Source organism: Hippocampus guttulatus, chromosome 17, assembly GCF_054856545.1.
Source record: "Hippocampus guttulatus isolate MCC_2025c chromosome 17, RoL_Hgut_1.0, whole genome shotgun sequence".
NCBI classification, from domain to species: Eukaryota; Metazoa; Chordata; class Actinopteri; order Syngnathiformes; family Syngnathidae; genus Hippocampus; species Hippocampus guttulatus.
Genome location: NC_141277.1, coordinates 14,748,528 through 14,760,156, shown reverse-complemented (window position 1 = coordinate 14,760,156; position 11,629 = coordinate 14,748,528). Strand labels below are relative to the sequence as shown.

The 11,629-nt window shown below is 43.6% G+C and overlaps 1 pseudogene across 1 annotated transcript in view; it reads right to left on the bottom strand.

Moving 5' to 3' along the window:
* Nucleotides 1–2,348: 2,348 nt before the first annotated feature.
* Nucleotides 2,349–11,629, bottom strand: part of LOC147192215 (uncharacterized) — a 30,359-nt pseudogene continuing 21,078 nt past the window's right edge. The window contains exon 4 of the transcript XR_015103563.1: nucleotides 2,349–3,865. The product of XR_015103563.1 is annotated as an uncharacterized LOC147192215 (transcript). The remainder of the gene's footprint in view (nucleotides 3,866–11,629) is intronic.

Sequence of the window (11,629 nt, the reverse complement as noted above, 5' to 3'; positions counted from 1 at the left end):
CTGCTTATCAGGTTGGACAAAAGGTCCTGTTGTCTTCACGTGACCTTCCCCTTCAGACTGAGTCACGGAAACTGGCCCTCCGGTTTGTGGGTCCCTTCACTTTATCCAAAGTTATTAATCCCTCTGCCGTCCGTTTGAACCTCCCTGCATCTATGAACATCCACTCCACTTTCCATGTTTCTCTCCTCAAGCCAGTTTCCTCCAGTGCCCTGTGCCCGCCTGTCGCTCCCCCTCCGCCCCTCCGTCTTGTTGGTGGTCTGCCGGCCTTCTCTGTTTCCCGGATTCTGGATGTGCGGCCCCGGGGCCGCGGCTTCCAGTATCTCGTTGACTGGGAGGGGTATGGCCCGGAGGAGCGGTCGTGGATCTCCCGCCGCCTCATCCTGGACCCTTCTCTCCTGAGGGACTTTTACAGGGAAAATCCTGGCAGGCCTGGGCGGGTGCCGGGCGGCGCCCGTGGGGGGGGGAGTACTGTGATGTGCTGTCAAACGATACTCCTTAGGGTTTTGTATTCTGGCTTCCTCATTTATTTTGATGGTCCACTTCCGGGGACTTTGTTTGCTTCCTCTATTTTTCAGGCTGGGCCGGAGGTGCTCCCACACCTGCAGCTGATCAGCAATCACCACCTGTGTAAAAGACCGCTGCTGATCTGCAAGCAGGTGCCAGATGATTCGTGACCTACGAGTGGCATCGAGGCCTTTTGTTAGCGCACATGCTTGCCCTTGTTGGGTGTTTGGTGTACAACTTCTTACTCTTGCTCGTTTCTTTCTAGTGCCTCCCTGCCCAGCCTGCCGCTGCTCCTTCACCCCCAGACCAAGTGATCCTACAATTATCCTGCTCCCCATCCGCTCTTGGATCCACTGCTACTTCCACCTCTCCTGGACCGTAACAGTTTTGTTGGATTCATTCTTTTTTTCATTTGGGTCTTTCCGACTCCAAGCGTCTCCTGGATGCTTTTTACTTTGTGTCCAGCCTCGCTCAAACGGATGCATTTCACTTGTTCCTCTAGTCATTACAGTTCTTCTTCGTTTCGATGCCATGATCTATACGACGTAAGTGAATAAAGTTAAAATCTTTCGCAATTACAGTAAAACGCACGGCAATAAAAAGTCACATACGCGTCGTCGTTTCGAATCCGATGATAGAAAACGGCGAAGCGAACACGTTTCTTCCATCGTGTCTCCCGTTGTGTCGAGTGGGCGCTGCTCTTTAAGCTAGTGCCACGATCTACAGGACGTAAGTGAATAAAGTTAAAATCTTTCGCAATTACAGTAAAACGCACGGCAATAAAAAGTCACTTACACGTCGTCGTTTCGAAGCCGATGATAGAAAACGGCGAAGCGAACACGTTTCTTCCATTGTGTCGAGTGGGCGCTGATTTTTAAGCTAGTGCCGCGATCTACAGGACGTAAGTGAATAAAGTTAAAATCATTCACAATCACAATAAAACGCATGCCAATGAAGTCACTTACACATTGTCGTTTCAGATCCGATGATAGAAAAAGGCAAGTGAACACGTTTTTCTGTCGTGTCTTCCGTTGCATCGGCTTGGTGTTGCGTGTATTTAAGCTACTGCGGGCTTCCATCTCCTTCCGGGTTACGGATAGCGGAACTTCCGCTTAAGGAAGTACGGGTAAAATGTAATATCGTAGTCAAAATGTTAATCCATAGGTTTTTATTCCGGGTGAAGGAAATTCCGTTTCATAGAATTCCAGAGATGGGAATATTTACTGTATATATACTGTATATTTTACTACAACTGTCTTGTCCACGTCGTCTTTTATTCATTCCACTGAGGTTTTGCAAGTGTGTTTATAAAGAGACGAAAATCGCTTTACTGTTCCTAGTGTTAGTGCCTCAACATGGCTACGCTCGTGAAAGCAAAACAACAAAGTCAAACGCGTTCATTCAATGTTGTCAACTAATATCCGGCTTAATTTTAGGCAATGTTTTTCCTCAATTTTCCGGAGGAATTTTTATGAAAATCTGGAATTCTGGGAAAAACTGGAGAACTTTCATCTCTGAATGGATTATGTTTCTCCATTCACAGACTTTGTCTCGATGGGGATCCTCTCTGACGAGTGCATTTGGGGTCTTTTTTTCCCTGAGTTTGGGGCTTGGACCTCCCACTTTAAAGCGGCATTCCAAAATTCCATTCTGACCTTACTTGAGACATAATGAAGGTCAACATTGAAAAGCGGGCAAACCTTCTGTTTTTGGGCTACTCTTTTGATATTTCACTCCAGGGAAATCGTGCCTCACCAGTCATGAATCTCTCTGGTATTGAGATGGGTACATTGAAGAAGACTCAGCTAATCGAAGCTTTTTGAGCCAAGAGAACTTTATTGGCCAGCAAGCAACACAGAGCACCGAACAACAATACATATGGATCCATCACACGTTTCATAACAAAATGGAAGATGTCCATTTTATTCAGGGTCGCATCCAATAAAAGACGATGAAACAAATATCTCGATACATGGGGTGCTATTCAGACAAGGATGGTTCCAATTTGAAAAAACAAAACAAAAAAAACTAAGAATAGATACAAATGACCAAACCTCTCTGAAAACTGTTGATAACAAATGACATTTAATAACCACGACTCAAAACCAAATAAAAACTAAAGAAAATGAAGAATCCATAGTATTAGTATTATAATGCTGATAACAATTGCTAGATTTCCTAATTCATTACTACCAAAATAAATAAACTTTTCAATGCAGTCAAGGAAAACGTCAGCATCCCAATTAAAAGGTACATAAAATACGTTTGTATTTGCCTGATGATGTTTGCTCAGATGAGAAGTGAAAATTTCATTGACAACTGTTCATCTCATCATCACATTTATGATTCTTAAGACTTCCATGAGAATGTTTGGCCACAAACTGAGCAGGAAAAAGGTTTCTCACCAGTGTGGGTTCTTGTGTGGGAAACTAATTGTGCCTTCTGACAGAATCTTTTGCCACAATCTGAACAGGCAAAAGGTTTCTCAGCAGTGTGTGTTCTGGTGTGTGTGTGTTTTAAGGTTCTCTTCTCAGAGAATCTTTGGCCACAGACTGAGCAGGAAAAAGGTTTCTCACCAGTGTGGGTTCTTGAGTGTATTTTTAAGTGATGCCCCCGAGAGAATCTTTGACCACAAACTGAGCAGGAAAAGGGTTTCTCACCAGTGTCTGTTCTTGTGTGGTGACTTAGGTGAATCTTCCGAGAGAATCTTTGACCACAAGCTAAGCAGGAAAAGGTTTCTCACCAGTGTGGGTTTTTGTGTAGTTAATTAAGTGTCCCTTCTGAGAAAATCTTTGGCCACACACTGAACAGGCAAAAGGTTTCTCACCAGTGTGGGTTCTTGTGTGGTGAATTAAGCTTTCCTGATGAGAAAATTTTTGACCACAAGCTAAACAGGAAAAAGGTTTCTCACCAGTGTGGGTTCTTTTGTGATCATTTAAACTTCCCTTCTGAGAGAATCTTTGGCCACAATCTGAACAGGCAAAAAGTTTCTCACGAGTGTGGGTTCTTGAGTGTGCTTTTAAGTTTCCCTTACGAGAGAATTTCCAGCTACAGTCTGAAAAGGTGAACGGTTTCTCACCAGTGTGGGTTCTCACATGTGTTTTCACAGCCCTCCTACCAGTAAACATCATGTGACATGTCAGATCACCATCAGACTCTTCATCCTCATCATCATCAACATTTGATGATGTCTTGTCACAATCTTTCATGCAAGGGTGCTCTGGCTCCTCCTCTTTTTTAATGTAAAGGGCCTGGTCCTCCTTTTCCGTCTGAAAGTGGGAGACATCGCTGCTCTCCTCTTCCTCTTTAATGTGAGAGGGCTCTGCATCCAGCCGCTCAGGACAAAAATCTTCACTGATGTCTGCAAGACACAAGGAGACAAAAACACACATGGAATTATGGTGTACACTTAGGTTACTCGGAGAGGAAGAGTAGTTCAGATTACAACTCAATATGTGACATTACCAGCATCACATATTAGTGGTGGATTTTTCTTTCATTCTTTGATTATTTTTATCCGTGGTTGTGGTTTATTTAATTCTTTTTTCACCCTTGGTTATTTGTCAAAAGACTTGTACAGAGTGTGACATTGCACATTTTGAGTGGTGGACAAGTCCAGAGCGCAAATTCTACCTTGTGCTTTTCACCTTCCACAGGGCGTTTCTGAACCGTGAAAAAAGAGCGATGACTATACTTTGATCCCTCACTACATCGTGCTTCATTTATCGTGACCTCAGTACATCACGGAGTTTTATTTCCAAAGTACAGTAAATATTCCCATCCCCAGAATTCTATGGAAAGGAATATCCTTCACCCGGAATAAAAACCTATGCATTAACATTTTGACTACGATATTACGTGTTACCGGAACTTGCGTAAGCGGAAATTCCACTACCCGTAACCCGGATGGAGGTGTAATGCCGCGGGAGCTTAAATACACGCAACGATGCGACGGAAAAGACATAATGCTGAAACAAGTTTTCACTTCGCGTTTTTCGATCATCAGATTCTAAACGACGACGTGTAAGTGAGTTTTTATTGCCGTGCGTTTTACTGTAATTGTGAATGATTTTAACTTTATTCACTTACGTCCTGGAGAACGCGGCACTAGCTTAAAAGCGGCACCCACTCGACATGACCAAAGAAACGTGTTCGCTTCGCCGTTTTCATTCATCAGATTCGAAACGAAGACGTGGAAGCGACTTTTTATTGGCGTGCGTTTTACTGTAATTGCGAAAGATTTTAACTTTATTCACTTACGTCGTGTAGATCATCGCATCGAAACGTAGAAGAACTGTAACGACTGGAGCGGAGCGAGTGAAATGCATCCGTTTGAGCAAGGCTGGACACAAAGTTAAAAAGATCCAGCAGACACTTGGAGTCGGAAAGACGCAAATCCACGAAACTTTAAAAAACAAGGCATCGATTTAACTCCTGATGACAAGCCACCATCCAGCAAGGAAGCAATGCAAATGGCAACAAAAATCCTTCAGTACGCACAAGAATTACCAGACATCGGTGATCAACGGGACAGTTACTTGCAACTAGCAAGAAAACTGTATGACACGCAGGCAAACATTGTCATAAACCAAAGAATGCATCCAACAACAATCCAAAATACACTTTTTTTTCCCAAGACAGAAAAAAATCAACATTAAATACTGTACGTATTTTACTGTTGTGATTTTTTTGGGATACACCTGTATTGCAGTTTTTGTTATATAAACAGTTTTTGGACAATATATTTTTGTATTTCATTGATTGTGTTGTTACACGTGCATTTTGTCAACATACTTGCAGGTTCATAAAGGACGTGTACCATGCTCATTTCCCAAATGAGGAATTTCTGTTATCAGGACAAATTGGACAGCGCAAACACGAGTCCGTACTAGAGAATATTTACTGTACTGTATTCAGAAAAAAAAATGCTGAACGACTCAGAGGTTTTGTACATGCCTGGACTGCATCGGCAACAAACACTCATTCAAAGTGCATGATTGGTTTCCGGTGCGACGTCGAGCAATGACAGCACGAGTGGATTTATCCCTTGAGTTGATTGGCTGTGCATCTTCGCAGCCCCGCCCAGCATGGTGAGACGCTCGGGAAGCCTTGTGTCACATCACGCTGTTGATTCTCTGGCATACTGTCCCTTCTATTTGCACTGTGAGTGGCGGGGACAGAAAGCAAGAGAGGGAGAGAGATTGCAGGCCTGATGATTTCAGAAATTCAGAGAAACCATTTTTCGGTTCCGTTGGATTACCCAATGGGAAACCACGGTAACTAAATTTGGGTTCCGTAAACGTTAATCATGGGAACCCATTTTTCTATGATGACTGTTATTCATCATCAAGAATTCTGATACTCAAAAGTATAATATTTAAAGGGTAAATGTTTGAAAACTATGCATTAACAATGAATACATCAGCAGCTGTGTCTTTTTAAGTGTGCCTTATCACAGAATCTTTGGCAACAAACTGAGCAGGCAAAACGTTTTTCACCAGTGTGGGTTCTTGTGTGCCTTTTTAAAATGCCCCTCGATGGGAAACTTTGGCCACAATCAGCACAGGCATATACCATGAGCCACAAGTAAACCTGACACTGTTAACATGATAATATACAGTAGGTGGGTGTGTGTGTGTGCGTGTGTGCGTGTACGTGTACGATTTATGTGAATAAACATGATATCAATGACTCCTCAACCCATTAATCAATGCAAAAGCATCAATAGGAATTGAATGATTAAAATCATGTGATGAATCTTTAAAAAGAATGACCTTATTACTATTTATAGACTTATCATATTGATATGGCTTGACGTCCTCTTTGCAACCCCAAGACAACGCACTGTGTAATCTACTATCAATTTGCCCAAAGAATCGACCATTCGTCATTGTTAGTTGTACCGACAGTTAACATGAGTACTACTTTACCTGGTGACGAATGTTTTATTCATAAAGTTACCATGTCTACAACTAGTAAATAATAGAATAACTAAGACTGTTACATAATATTTTTCAAAGCGATTACGGTAGCCTTTTGATCTCATGACCAACTTCAATACTTGCCTCGGAATCATGCCTCACGTCGAATCTCTTTCGTGTTTTGTGCGTACATCACATGTGAGCTGAGTGATACGCCCTTCTTCGGATGAAAAATCCGACTGGCATTCCCATTTCTTAAATAATAATAATAATAATAATAATAATACATTTTATTTATAAGCGCCTTTCAAAATACCCAAGGACACTTTAGAGTCAAAAAAGAGCAATAAAACCACAGATAAAATTATAAATAAGAAAAAGCGATGAGTTAAACTAAATATGCAATTTTAAATAGGTGGGTTTTGAGATAAGTTTTGAATATTGGAAGAGAGTCAATATTACGGATGTCGGGTGAGAAGTTCCAGAGTTTGGGGGCAGAGCGGCTGAAAGCTCTGTACCCCATCGTGCTGAGACGGGCAGAGGGTACACAGAGGTGGAGGGAGGCTGAGGACCTGAGAGAACGAGAGGGAACGGAAATTTGAAGAAGGTCCGACAGGTAGGGCGGGGGCGGGGGGCAAGGTTATGGATGGCTCTGAATGTGAAGAGGAGTATTTTGAAGTTGATCCTCAGTTTGACAGGGAGCCAGTGGAGCTATTGGAGGATGGGAGTGATGTGATGGAAGGAGGGGGTTCCAGTGATGATACAGGCTGAAGAATTATGGACCAGTTGAAGTTTATGGAGGAATTTGTTGTGGACACCAAAGAGAAGTGAATTGCAATAGTCAATACGGGAGGTAACGAGACTGTGGACAATGATAGCAGTGGAGTGTTATGTGTGAACCAAGATTTAATTTCTGAAAAGCAGTGTGAGAGGGAGGAGGGTGGGAGGGAGGCGTCGGGTTTGCTGGAGCGGTAGAGCTGGGTGTCATCCGCGAAGCAGTGAAAATGTATACCAAATTTACAGAAAACATTGCCAAGGGGGAGAAGGTAGATAATGAAGAGGAGGGGTCCCAGGACAGAGTCCTGGGGCACACCGGAAGAGACGGGGAGGGACTGTGAAGTGAAGGAATTGAGTTGGATAAACTGAGAATGCCCAGAGAGATAGGAGTGAAACCAGTGTAATGTCATAAGTAATACACTTTTCAGTGTCGTTTTCGCTGCCAACTCTATCTGTCATCCGCACACTTTCTCAGCGTGCGGACGAACATATCAATGCAAATGCGCTAGGGATGTGAATCTCAGCACTGAGGACGATTCGATACACATCTCGATGCACTACCAGCGATGCGATACTTAAAAAATACATGGAATTTTCTGGCGACACGATGCGATCCATTTCACCGTCTTCAGGATGTGATACGATGCGATACACATTTAGTTCAAATCAATGCAATCCGATACGATACAATGCAATTTGTTGCGATATTGTGCGATTAAACATGGTGCAAATAAGCAAAGAAAAAAGATGGAATTCAGTATTACAAAAAGGATACCACTTTATTCCTTATAAACAGTAGAAAGTGTAAAACAACTTATTTAAGCCCTTTCACAATTGGGTTTTGTGCAAAGAAAATGTAAACAATTTGGCACCTGAGACTCACAGCTGTAGCTGTAGTGTAAACACAAACAGACTACTCTCACTGAGTGTTTTATATGAAATATCCATCTCCATAGGACAGAAAATAAAATACAATTTAAACAATATGGCAGTCACAGGCTCAAAGCTGCTGTGTGTATTGTAGCGTACACAGACCACTCTCACTGAGTGTCTCAAAATGAAATGTCCAAAAGAGTCAAAAAAAGAAAAAAAGAAAACCGATCTTTCTGTAAATGCCACTCTCACTATCAACATCTCACTTTGTGATGTACTTCATATGGCACTGCTTCAGTTTTTTTTCCAGGAAGATTAGTTGGTCCACATATTGTCACGTTGCAAGGTGGTGGTGGACCCCAAAAAGCAGGCAGGAGGGAGGAGCAGGGTGAACTTGAAGAAGTGTATTGATAAAACACAGAGAAAACTAAATCCAAATAACAAACAGTCCAAAGTAACAAACAAAAATAACAAGTGAAGCTAAAACAGAACCGTGACAAAAACATGACCGAAACAAACCTGACAGCAGTAAAGGAACAGCAAACAAACGAACATGACAGTAGCAAAAGCAAACAATGACCCGACACTGAGTGTTCGGGGTGGGAGTCCTTTAAAAGCCCTAATTACCTATGACCAACAGGTGTGCAGCTGCCGGGGGAGCCCTACAGTGCCACCTGTTGGTCCCTAAACCGAATCATGACACATGTTCAGGAAGAAGCCGACTACGCTCTGCTGTTATAATGTCACCTGCTGTGCTGAACACTCGTTCAGAGGGGACACTTGTGGTAGGGACGGACAAATAGCTCCTGGCCAATTTTGACAGCAGTGGAAGATCTACTTGTTTTTTCCACCACTGCAACACGTCACCATTGACATCTAACCCATCCCTCCTCCTGTATTTTGTTATTTCTCCCGTAGCTCTCTCCCTTATGGTCTTCTCTGGTGCTCTAGGAGCAAGGAAACCTCCAAGCAACTGGTCCATAGTGGACTTCTTCTTGGGAGGCTCTGGCTCATCATCTGGGGTAGACAAGACAAAGAAAGACAGGACAAAAGAAACATGAGTCAAAACAATATCTCTACAATCCTATCAAACACAAACAACAAAAAAACTGCATAATGCACATCCTCCTCCTGGTGCTGATACAGTAACAGGAATCATAAACAATAGCGCAGCATCATAACTCACTTTGTAATGCTCCAAATTAATTTACACACAGCTGTGCGAACCAATAATATCAGCATATTAAACTAGTCATTAGTTAAATACCATATGACTGCATTACAATACCATCATCACACCTCTTTTCAAATCAATGAACTATTATAGATAACATAACCAAGTCCCAAAACAAACCTCTCTCATCTTCCTCCTTCTCCTTCACATCATTTTCATTGTCCTACTCCTCCTCCCTGTGGCCTCTCCAATCACCTTCTGCCTTAGCTGCCTGGCTCTCATCATCCAGCATACCATTAGCCCTTGCCTGACAATCAGCAGAGCAGAGCAGAGAGCAGATGAAATTATCATCATCATCTAGAAAAGCCAACCTGGACAAGTGTTAAAAACTAGCATAAGTGTTGATTTATTTTCCATGTGAAAAAAATTAATACATGTAATATCATTAGAACTAAAAAAGAAAACCCTTAAGTGAGATGGAAAATACTAAGAGTAAAACTAACTGCTGATAATATTGTATTTCTTACCATATCTTCCACTTGTTGTGCTATCTTCAGGAATATCACATCCTTTGCAGTGTTGTCAGCATCCATGAAGTGCAGGTCCTTGAAGCGGGGATCAAGGGCTGAGGCATTGTCGAGGAAGTCTTGGATGTAGTTGTAACGGGAATCAAAGTCCTGTCTGAAATTTTCTTTCATCTTGGCAATTGCAGCTAGATCGCTGTGGTTTTCTCCAAATTCTGACCGTAGTTTGGCCAGTAGTGGGGAAACGATGGAGATAGTGGGGGTCTTTTCCTCACTGAGGAGCTTGGTTGCCAATTTCAGGGGGGAGATCAGTTTCACAATTTCTGGGATTACTTTCATCTCATCATCTGAGAGGGGAGGCAGTGGTTCTCCCTTTGTCTTAATTTTCCTGAATACTGCCGCCACAGCATCCTTCTGTTCCCAGTAACGCTCCAACATATAGCTTGTGGTGTGCCAAACCAAAGTTGTGCTGCTGATCACGAAGAGCATCGGATGCTTTGGTACTTCTGTGAAAAAAATGTAACGACTCTCCTTATTTTCACCAGGATAGGTTTCACCTGGTCTACTGCAAATGTTTTTTGTGAGGACAAATTAAGTGTGTGTGCTATGCATCGCACATGCGGCTTCATTTGTGCGCCAGACCCTGCCAGTATCATGTTAGTGGCATTATGCCTGACTAACGCTGGCTTCTTATCGCCAATGTTCCACTCGCAGCAAACGTCGCGCAGTAATTCCGCAAGGTTTGCTCCGGTGTGCGACTCACGGAAAACTCTGGTCTGAAGAACGAAGTTTTGCATTTCCCACTCCTAGTCAACGTGGTGTGCCGTCACTATTATATATGAGTCAGTAGCGCAAGATGTCCACCCATCCACTGTAAGTGCAACTCTTTGTGCACTGTTCAGCGACAGTAATCTCACTTCTCACTTTGTTGTACAGATCGGGAATATGTTGGTAAGTGAACACAGACCTGTCTGGTATTTTATACCTGGGTTCCAAAACGTGCACGAGCTGTCTGAAACACTCGTTGTCCACCACTACCTACCAAGATGGCCGCTTGTGCGCCAGTGTGTTCGGCGACGCTCCTGCCATTTCGGGTTTTTTTACTTTTCGCAATGCTTCTTACCTCCCTAGCAGCGTCTCGGTTGGTTTATGATCGCCGATCGTTGTTATTGATTCAACAACACGTCGGAGATTCGGCCGCGTTTTGGCAAGACGGTGGTGAAAAGACGCTACCTCCGTTCTTGGCTAACCTGCCGGCTAATCTCTTCCGCGTTCGCTCGCCCCCTTCACAGAAGCGCCGCCGCCGCCGTCGCCGCCGCCGCGGCAAACGTAGCGGTCAGCTCGTGAAGCTAAAACGGGATCTGAGACACACTTCGATCGCTCCGGCGTGGTGTGCCCTCAACCCCGTCGCCTCGTGCTTGCTAACAGTCGTTGGCTCTCCCATCGCGCCACGGCATTTCTACCCTCCACGCCTTTCTCGGGGAGGAATCCAGCGAAAGCTTTTGAGGGAATTCCCCCGGGCTCGGCGATCGGAAGAGGCAATCCCTCCCGTTGCTACTCCCACAAGGATCGCGTTGTTAAACGCCCGGTCGCTGACGAACAAGACCCATATTCTGAGGGAGTATTTCCTTTCCAATGACTTGGATTTCCTGTGTCTGACGGAGACTTGGGCAGGTACTGGTGAGTACAACGCTTTGCTTGAATTGTTGCCACCCGACTGTGGTTTCCTCGATACCCCGAGGACATCAGGCCGTGGTGGAGGAACGGTGAGCATCTTTAAGAACAATTTCAAATGTAAACGGTGCACATTCACCACATCGGCCACCAGCTTTGAAGCAACCTTCTTTGAAGTCGGT